The sequence below is a fragment of the Myxine glutinosa genome, chromosome 7 (assembly GCF_964187855.1).
Source record: "Myxine glutinosa chromosome 7, kmMyxGlut1.1, whole genome shotgun sequence".
Lineage (NCBI taxonomy): Eukaryota > Metazoa > Chordata > Myxini > Myxiniformes > Myxinidae > Myxine > Myxine glutinosa.
In genome coordinates this window covers 62,167,634-62,176,558 of record NC_136267.1, presented here as the reverse complement: position 1 = coordinate 62,176,558, position 8,925 = coordinate 62,167,634, and positions in this window count along the sequence as shown.

Here is an 8,925-nt window from a genome sequence, read left to right as displayed (position 1 = left end):
ATATTAAAATACCGTTTTGCCAAAGCACATGCTTACTATTGTGCCCACATTTCAGCTTCCTAGCTCAAAGGATGGTCCAGACAAACAAATAAACAAACAAACTAGAAATCGGTCAGAGACCGAGGACTTGCCGGGATGTACTTTTTTTTTTTCAGGGGTGTTGGTTAGAATGGAATCGGATAATGTTTGACAGTTATTAGTAAAAAAAAACAATTTTTGACCTTGAGTTTGACATTTCAAGGTCACTCAAGTTCAAAGGTCATGGTGCCAAATGAAATGTCGTATGTGACTTCCTATATGTCAGTAACAGTAAGTGTATGCATATCTCTTGTACTTCTAGAGTTATAGTGGTTTGAAATATATTTTAAATGAAAACTCGACTCCCCTGATTTCACGTTTTGGGTGACCTTGAGCTTGACCTTGGGCCTAGAGAGTGAAAAATTGGACACAGTCTATTCCAGGGCAAGGCAAATATGTGTGTAAAGTATGGCGATGCTATGTGCAACGATGTAGACATAGTACTGCGCACAAACAGACAAACAGACAGACAAACGAACCAACCAACATACTTGCCGGAATCTATTCTGGCAAGTAACAAGTAAGAAAGAAAACAAAGAAACAAACAAGAAAGAAAACAAACAAACGGAGTGAAAACTGAGTACTACCTTTTGGCGTGCGTCATCGCCGGGGGCCCCTTTGGAGCCCGGCGATGACATCATGCAGCGCCTGGAGATGGTATAGGAAAGGAGCGGTGTAAAATAAATCAACAGACTTAGATAACCCATAAAATATGCTCGTGAAACAGAGATATAGAGCAAAATAAATCTCGCGAGATCTCGATCGGGGCGGTCACGGATTTTCGAAGCTGTTCCACGATCTTCACGCACGCTCGAAGCTAAGTCATTGTCACATTTGTATTCTTGTCTAAACTGTTTATCTTACGTGTGTGTACCTTTTAAGTGTCCCTCGGTAGTTTTATCGGGGTTAATCTTTCATACCTGTAAAAAATAGTCGAGTATCTCGTGCCGCGCACGGCCACGCGGCCTAGTTGTTGAAGCTTCCGACCTGGAGGCTTGGTTTCTCTCCGGGCATCCAAAGTGGTTATTTTTTCATTCGTGTGTTTGTCAAATTTCAACTCGTTACTTTATCGTCCATGCTTTATTGTTTGTTTATAGTTAGTTTTGGTTTGAATTTCCTGTAACTCGTAATTAATTAATCCTGTTCTGCGCCTCGTGTGCGGCCTTGTACCCCTGTCGGTGTTTGTTAACTTAAGTCCCCTACATCGTGTTTTGCTTGGCTCTCAGTTTTTCCCTTCTACACCGAACGTAATACTCTCTGTCTAACGTTTTAAATCCCCACCCCACCCCTCCCCCCCCAAAAAACAAACAAAAAAAACAAAAAAAACATTTATTTTTCCTTTCTCCACGTGTGCCATTGTCTCATCCTGTACTTTCTGTCCAGGTGTATCGCGGTGCTTTTCACCCCGCCCCCATTATCTCCTTGCCATCCACCTTTTGCCCTGTTCACGTGACTCATGGTGGTCCCTCTCGGCCCTCCCCCCGTTGGTATTTTGTGCATATAAGATTGTTCACGGTTCTGTTTAAATATTATTTTAAATATGTTTAACCTTTCCCCTTCAGTGGTTTATTCAGTGGTATATTACAACACGCTGTTTTTCTTCCTATTTAAAAGGCTTTTCTCAATTTCCTCTCCAACTCATTCCACGTCAAAAAAAAGAAATTCAATATCTTATACGTCTCCCTCACTACATAGTCTAAATTCACATTCATTCCATCCCTCCTCCATCGTTCTGAATCGGATTGCTAACTTGAAAATCACAACAAACCCAATTTGTTATCAATGTTCGTCTTTCATTAATCATCCACTTTCTAATCTCTCCCTCTTGCCCCTCCCCTCCAAATCCCCCCCCTTGCACCTACACTCCTAAACTCCCCCCTTTCCCCTCCACTCCTAAACTCCCCCCTTGCCCCTCCCCTCCTGAACTCCCCCCCTGCCCTTCCCCTCATAAACTCCTCCCTTGCCCCTCCCCTCCAAATCCCCCCCCATGCCCCTACACTCCTAAACTCCCCCCTTGCCCCTCCACTACTAGACTCCCCCCTTGCCCCTCCCCTCCTAAACTCCCCCCTTGCCCCTCCCCTCCTAAACTCCCGCCTCACTCCTCCCCTTCAAAACTCCCCCCCAACTCCTCCCATTCAAATCTCCCCCCATACCATTCCTCTCAAATTCTCCCTCCTCCCCCCTCCTCAAAGTTTCCTCCTCCCCACCTCGTCTCCCTTCTATCTCATGCCTCCACCCCCCCCCCCAACCTTCTACTGTCCCATGCCCCCCCTCAAACAACCCCTCACTCTGCCTCATCCCTTCACCACCAAACCTTTCATCCTCCTCATCCTTCCTTTTCTTGGAACTCTTCTGTAATCTCTGACACACTATCAACTGCTCTCCCTACCTCCCCCTCTCATCCTTCATCTTACCGGACTCCTCCCCTCCCCTGTCCTGTACCCGATGCTCCCCCTCTCTCTTCTTTAACGGTATGGACCTCAAACATCCGGGGCCTTCGCTCAAACCTGACTGATCTCTCCATACAGGTTGCTTCTGACAATCCAGACTTTTTTTTTTTTTTTTTTTTTTTTTTTTTTTTTTTTTTTTTTTTTTTTTTTTTTTTTTTTTTTTTTTTTTTTTTTTTTTTTTTTGTATACAAGATCGAGGCTCGTGAAAGAGCGAACATTAATCACACAGAAAGACAAACCGACACATAAAACATATAACATAGGGAGCGGTAGACAAGATGGGGAGAGAGGGGGAAGGACACAAACACAACATTTGAGAGCAGGGACCGAGAGACATGGAGACATCGAGAGATCTGAGAGAGGGCGAGGGCTTTGGGGGGGGGGGGGGGCGTGGGAAGGGGGCAGTGGGAGAGGTATAAAACATATGGACACTGCCAGGACTTGATCTGCTTAACAGAGACTTTCCTCCTTCAAGATGTCTCTGATTCCTCAATATCTCTTCCTGGTTACTCCCTCTTCCGGTATGATAGACCTGAGCCTCGTCCTGGTGGTGGGGTGGCTATCTTTATCAAAAACTCTCTTCCTCATTCTCCTTGCACTGCCCTCTCTCCTCCTCACCCCCAGGAGTACCTCTGGCTACGGCTTCCTCTCCGCTCCCACCTTTTGTTCATATGTGTTCTGTACCGTCCCCCAAACAGTGATGACTCAATTTACATTTCACTCTCTGACAACATGGACCAACTTCTATCCACTCACCCCAACTCTCTCTTCCTCATATGTGGTGACTTCAACTCTCATCATGCCACCTGGTTGGGTGTGGGTTCCTCTCTCACCAGTCATGGCACCTCAGCAAAGGACTTCTGTGACTCACTGGGATTGACACAATCTGTCAATTTCCCGACCCGGATCTCAGCCAATGGAGTTTCTTCTCTTCTAGACTTGGTTATGACAAACTTCCCTGCTAATGTCTGCTGCTCTTCTTCTGCTCCAATCGGTTCTTCTGATCATGTGCTTGTCAAAGTGGACATCTCTCTGGCCATTCTCAGAGAGCCTCCTCAGCGTCGAAGAGTCTGGCATTTCACTCAGGCCGACTGGGACGGGCTTCAAGCAGCCATCAATCGTCTGGATTGGTCTCCCATCTCCACTGCCTCTGACATCAATTCTTCCTGGGAATTCTTCCAAAGCAAACTGATCTCTCTCATGCACAGATTTATCCCATCTCGTCTTCAGTTGTCTTACCCTTCCTCCCGTCCATGGTACACCGAATCTTGTGGTGAGGCAGTTGCCCTGAAACAACTTGCCTTTGCCTCTTGGAAGGCTAATCCAACTGAAGGCAATCTCAGTTCCTTCCACCAAGCTCGGAACAAGTGTGTCTACCCTCAGGAGTGCCAGGAAGCACTATCTCTCCTCACTCAAGAACGAACTCTCAAACCTGTCTCCTTCCTCCAAATCCTGGTGGCGTCTGGTCAAATCCGTTTCTGGTGTTTGTTCCCCCTCCATCCCCTCCCTTACCTCAAATGGCCACACAGTTGACATCGCACGTGACAAAGCCGAATGCCTCAACTCTGTGTTTGCCTCAAAATCTTTAGTCCCAAACCCATCTCTCTCTGTTCCCACCTTTCCCAGTCGAACCCAACTGCTCCTGGACTCTGTGTCCTTCTCTCCTGACAAGGTGGAGGAGTTTTTGTCTAACCTCGACTCTGATTCTGCAACTGGACCAGACGGCATCAGCCCACGGGTCCTAAAATCCTGCTCTGCCACTCTATCTCACCCTCTCTCTGTTCTTTTCACCCTATCTTTTGCTCAAGGTCATCTGCCAGCATCCTGGAAATCAGCAAACATTACCGCTTTACACAAAAAAGGTGCAAAAACAGATCCTTTTAACAACAGACCAATCAGCCTGCTCCCAATTATCAGCAAAGTCATGGAATCCATCATTGCTTCGGATATGAAATCTTTCCTCTTCTCCAATGGCTTGATCTCTGATCATCAATTTGGATTCAGACCAGGTCACTCTACTCTGGACATGCTGCTTCTCCTGTCTCAACAATGGATGGAGGTCCTCAATGCCAAACAGGAAATTAGAGCTGTCTCCCTCGACATATCACGTGCCTTCGATACGGTCTGGCACCCAGCTCTGCTCACCAAACTCTACTCCTATGGTATCCATGGAAATCTCCATGCATGGCTTGCGGACTTCCTCTCTGGTCGTAGTCAACGTGTGGCCCTGAATGGATTTCTCTCATCTCCCCTTCCTGTTCAGGCTGGAGTTCCCCAAGGCAGTGTGCTGGGCCCTGTGCTTTTTCTGGTCTTTATCAATGATCTCTCCGACTCTCTGGAAAATCCTCTCTATCTCTTTGCTGATGACTCCACTCTCTGCCGCTCCAATTCCTCTTCCCTCAGATCGGCTGTCTGTCTGCAGCCTCCTCACTCTCTGAAGACCTGGACAAAATCACAGACTGGTCAAACAAGTGGAACATGTCTTTCAATCCTGACAAATCTCACACTCTTACTATGTCTCTCCGAAAAGATCGACTGGACAACCCTCCCATCTACTTTCTCAACAATCCTCTCCAAGAAGTTCTGTCGCTCAAGCTTTTGGGTCTCACTATCTGCCATGATCTTTCTTGGGAAAACCACATTTCCAAGCTGGCCTGCAAAGCCAGTCGCCGACTGGGCATCCTCCGTCGTGCGAAGTCCTTCCTAGGCACACCTGAGCTCCTCACCACATACAAGGCTTTCATCCGCAGCTCAATGGAATACTGTTCTCCCCTATGGGCTGGTGCTCCTGCCTCACACCTAGCTCGGCTTCACGCTGTTGAAACCAAAGCTTTCAGAATCATTGGAATCTCCCGCGATGAAGCTATCTCTGAGGGCCTTTCACTCACTCACCGCAGGCAGGTAGGTGGTCTTTCTGTCTTCTACCGACTCCTCTCCGGCCTTGCTCCCCCAGCTCTCTCTGTGCTCTGTCCCCCAAATATTCCTACAGGTCGCACAAGATCTGCCAGCAAGCCTCTGATGGTTAAACTGCCAAAATCTCGACTCTCTGCTCACCTTCACTCCTTCATTCCTCTTTTCTCCCGCCTCTGGAACAAACTCCCACACTCCCTTCAATCCCACTCCTCCCTCCAGGTCTTTAAAACAGCTGTTCACCACCATCTCTTATCTTCCCCCATCCAAAACCTTGATCTTTTCTACCCCCGCTAATTCACCCCAGATCCACCTTGTTTGAAATTCCAACTTCTTTCCTGGAAGTCCTGGCAGTGTCCATATGTTTTATACCTCTCCCACCGCCCCCTTCCCATGCCCCCCCCCCCCCAAAGCCCTCGCCCTCTCTCAGATCTCTCGATGTCTCCATGTCTCTCGGTCCCTGCTCTCAAATGTTGTGTTTGTGTCCTTCCCCCTCTCTCCCCATCTTGTCTACCGCTCCCGATGTTATATGTTTTATGTGTCGGTTTGTCTTTCTGTGTGATTAATGTTCGCTCTTTCACGAGCCTCGATCTTGTATACAAAAACAAAAAAAACAAAAAAAATGCGTAAAAACTCACGCTTTGAAGACGTTGAAGCGCATCCAATAATGTGTTCTGAGTCTCCTTTTCAGCATCAAACTGACTCTTCTCGCTCCTAAAAACAAAAACAAAATAGTAATCAATAATCACATCAGCAGACTCATTTTGTGTGAATTGGCCATTGTTGAGTACCATGAGCCCGTGAGTACCATCAAGCCATAATGGTGGAATATAAAGCTTGAAATGCGTCGATCAAAGAATCCATAACAAGAAACAATAACCTTCCACTTGTAGAAGTACATGGAGAAACGACTGTAAACAACCGGCCTCATTAACTCTACTAATATGGCCAAAAATTTCAAGGTATCCTTTTTGCTCAAACCGCACAATTATGTCACATTGTGGTAGTTTATTGCTAAAATGAATGCACCTGATCATTCGCAATAACCTGAGTCAACGCATTCCTGCCAACTTGTCGCGTCATTAAGCGGCTTTGTGTGCGATGGAGGCTAATATGATGTTGCTGTGATGAGTTTCGAAACAAGGGAAATGCTTCACTCCACCTGCCTTCAGGACACCTTTTTGTTGTTCGAGCGCGGCATGATGGATGGAGCTGTTTGGAAACGTATGTTTATTACGTATGAATATTGACAGGATTTTTTAACCCCAGCTCATCATTCCCACATCCGGTTGTGCCCCATACATTAATCCTTCCCTCTCTCCCCTTATTCACATTTCTTCCAAGAATCTCATCGGTTACACTAAAGCGCGGTGTTACGCGCGCTGCTTGTGAGCAAGGAGGAAGCGGACAAGCGGTAACATATGAACGTCTTTATTGTAAGACTACACTGTAACACTGAACTCCTCCGGGCTGGTCGCCCGGTGTATATCATGAGGCCACGCCTACCCCTCGGGCGTGGCCACCGCCCACTTGGTGCGTGGAATGATGTCACCACGCCAGTGGGCTTTTGTGTCCGCCACACGCGCCCCCCCAGAATTCCCGCGCACCTGGAGGGCCAGTTTGCGGGGCAGACGAATGACCCGGCCGAAGCGCCCCCTGGCGATCGGCGGCGTCCGGGGTGCAGGGATACCAGGTGGGATGCCCCTGGCTGCCCCTGGGATGGGTACAGGACCGGGGGGCGCCGTGGCGGCGGGGCTGGGCGGTGCCGGGGGTCCGCCCGCAGGAGGGCGGCCCCGACATGGGGGTCGGGCCACTGGCGGTGGATGGTCCACATCGAGGTGGGCCGGCTTGAGGCGGTCTACCGAAACGCGGTCAGGAGTACCGCCGATGTCCAGGGTGAAGTGCTTCGCCCCGGTCTCCAGCACGCGGAAAGGCCCGTCGTACGGGGGCCGCAGTGGTGTCCGATGGGCATCGTGGCGGACGAAGACGTACTCCGCCGTGCGAAGCTCCGGGGCGACGTGCGTCGGTGGGTGCCCGTGGCATGCCGTTGGCACCGGGGCGAACCTCTGGGCGGTCTCTTGCAGAGCGGAGCGCTGCTGTGCCGCGGACCATGGTGCCGTGGAGTCGGGGAGGAACTCGCCCGGCACCCGCAGCGGTTGCCCGAAGACCAACTCCGCCGCGGATGCGCGCAGGTCCTCCTTGGGCGCCGTCCGGAGGCCCAGCAGGACCCAGGGGAGCCTGTCGACCCATCCGCCGTCGCGGAGGGTGGCCCGGAGCGCGGCCTTCAATGAGCGGTGAAATCGCTCACACAGGCCGTTAGCCTGGGGGTGGTAGGCCGTGGTTCGGTGCAGCCGGACCCCGAGCCCCTGCGCAACCGCCCCCCAGAGCTCCGAGGTGAACTGGGGGCCGCGGTCGGATGAGATGTCTGAGGGGGCGCCGAACCGGGCGACCCAGGTGGCGATGAAAGCCTGCGCGACATCGGCCGCCGTTGTCGACGCCAAGGGCACGGCCTCTGGCCACCGGGTGGTGCGGTCCACCATGGTGAGGACGTGGGTGAAACCCCGCGAGGGGGGCAGAGGTCCCACCAGGTCCACGTGGACGTGGTCAAACCGGCGTTCCGGCACCGTGAACGGGGCCAACGGGGCCTGGGTGTGCCGGTGCACCTTGGCGCGCTGGCACGCGAGGCATGTCCTGGCCCAGCCGCGGACGGCCTTCCGGAGGCCATGCCAGACGAACTTGTCGGCGATCAGCCTTTGGGAGGCCCTCGCGCCCGGGTGGGACAGGCCGTGGATGGCGTCAAACACCTGGCGCTGCCAGCCCGCGGGCACAATGGGGCGAGGACGCCCGAGGGAGACGTCGCACAAGAGGGCCGCGCCCGCGCCGTTGAACGGCACCTCGGTGACGCGGAGGCCCGTGACGGCGGTCCGCAAGGCCTGGACGTCGGGGCAGCGGCCTGGTCCGCTGCCATCCGGGCATAGTCGATGCCGAGGTGGACTGCGTGGGCGACGGCCCGGGAAAGGCAATCCGCCACCGGGTTGTCCTTCCCCGCGACGTGCTGGATGTCCGTCGTGTACTCGGACACGGCCGAGAGGTGACGCTGCTGCCGGGCCGACCACGGCTCGGTGACCTTGCCCATCGCGAAGATCAGCGGCTTGTGGTCGACGAAGGCAGTGAACGCCCGGCCCTCGAGCAGATGGCGGAAGTGCCTGACCGCCAAGTGAAGTCCGAGCAACTCGCGGTCGAAGGTACTGTAACGGCGTTCGGGCGGGCGAAGCTGCCGGCTAAAGAACGCCAGCGGTTGCCAAGCTCCACGCACCCATTGCTCGTGCACCGCGCCCACCGCGTAGTCCGAGGCATCGGTGGTGAGGGCGATCGGTGCATCGGGCGCCGGGTGCGCGAGCATGGTGGCGTTAGCCAAGGCGAGCTTCGCGCCCGTGAACGCCGTGTCCATCTGCTCGGTCCAGGTAACGTCGCCTTTGCCCGGCTT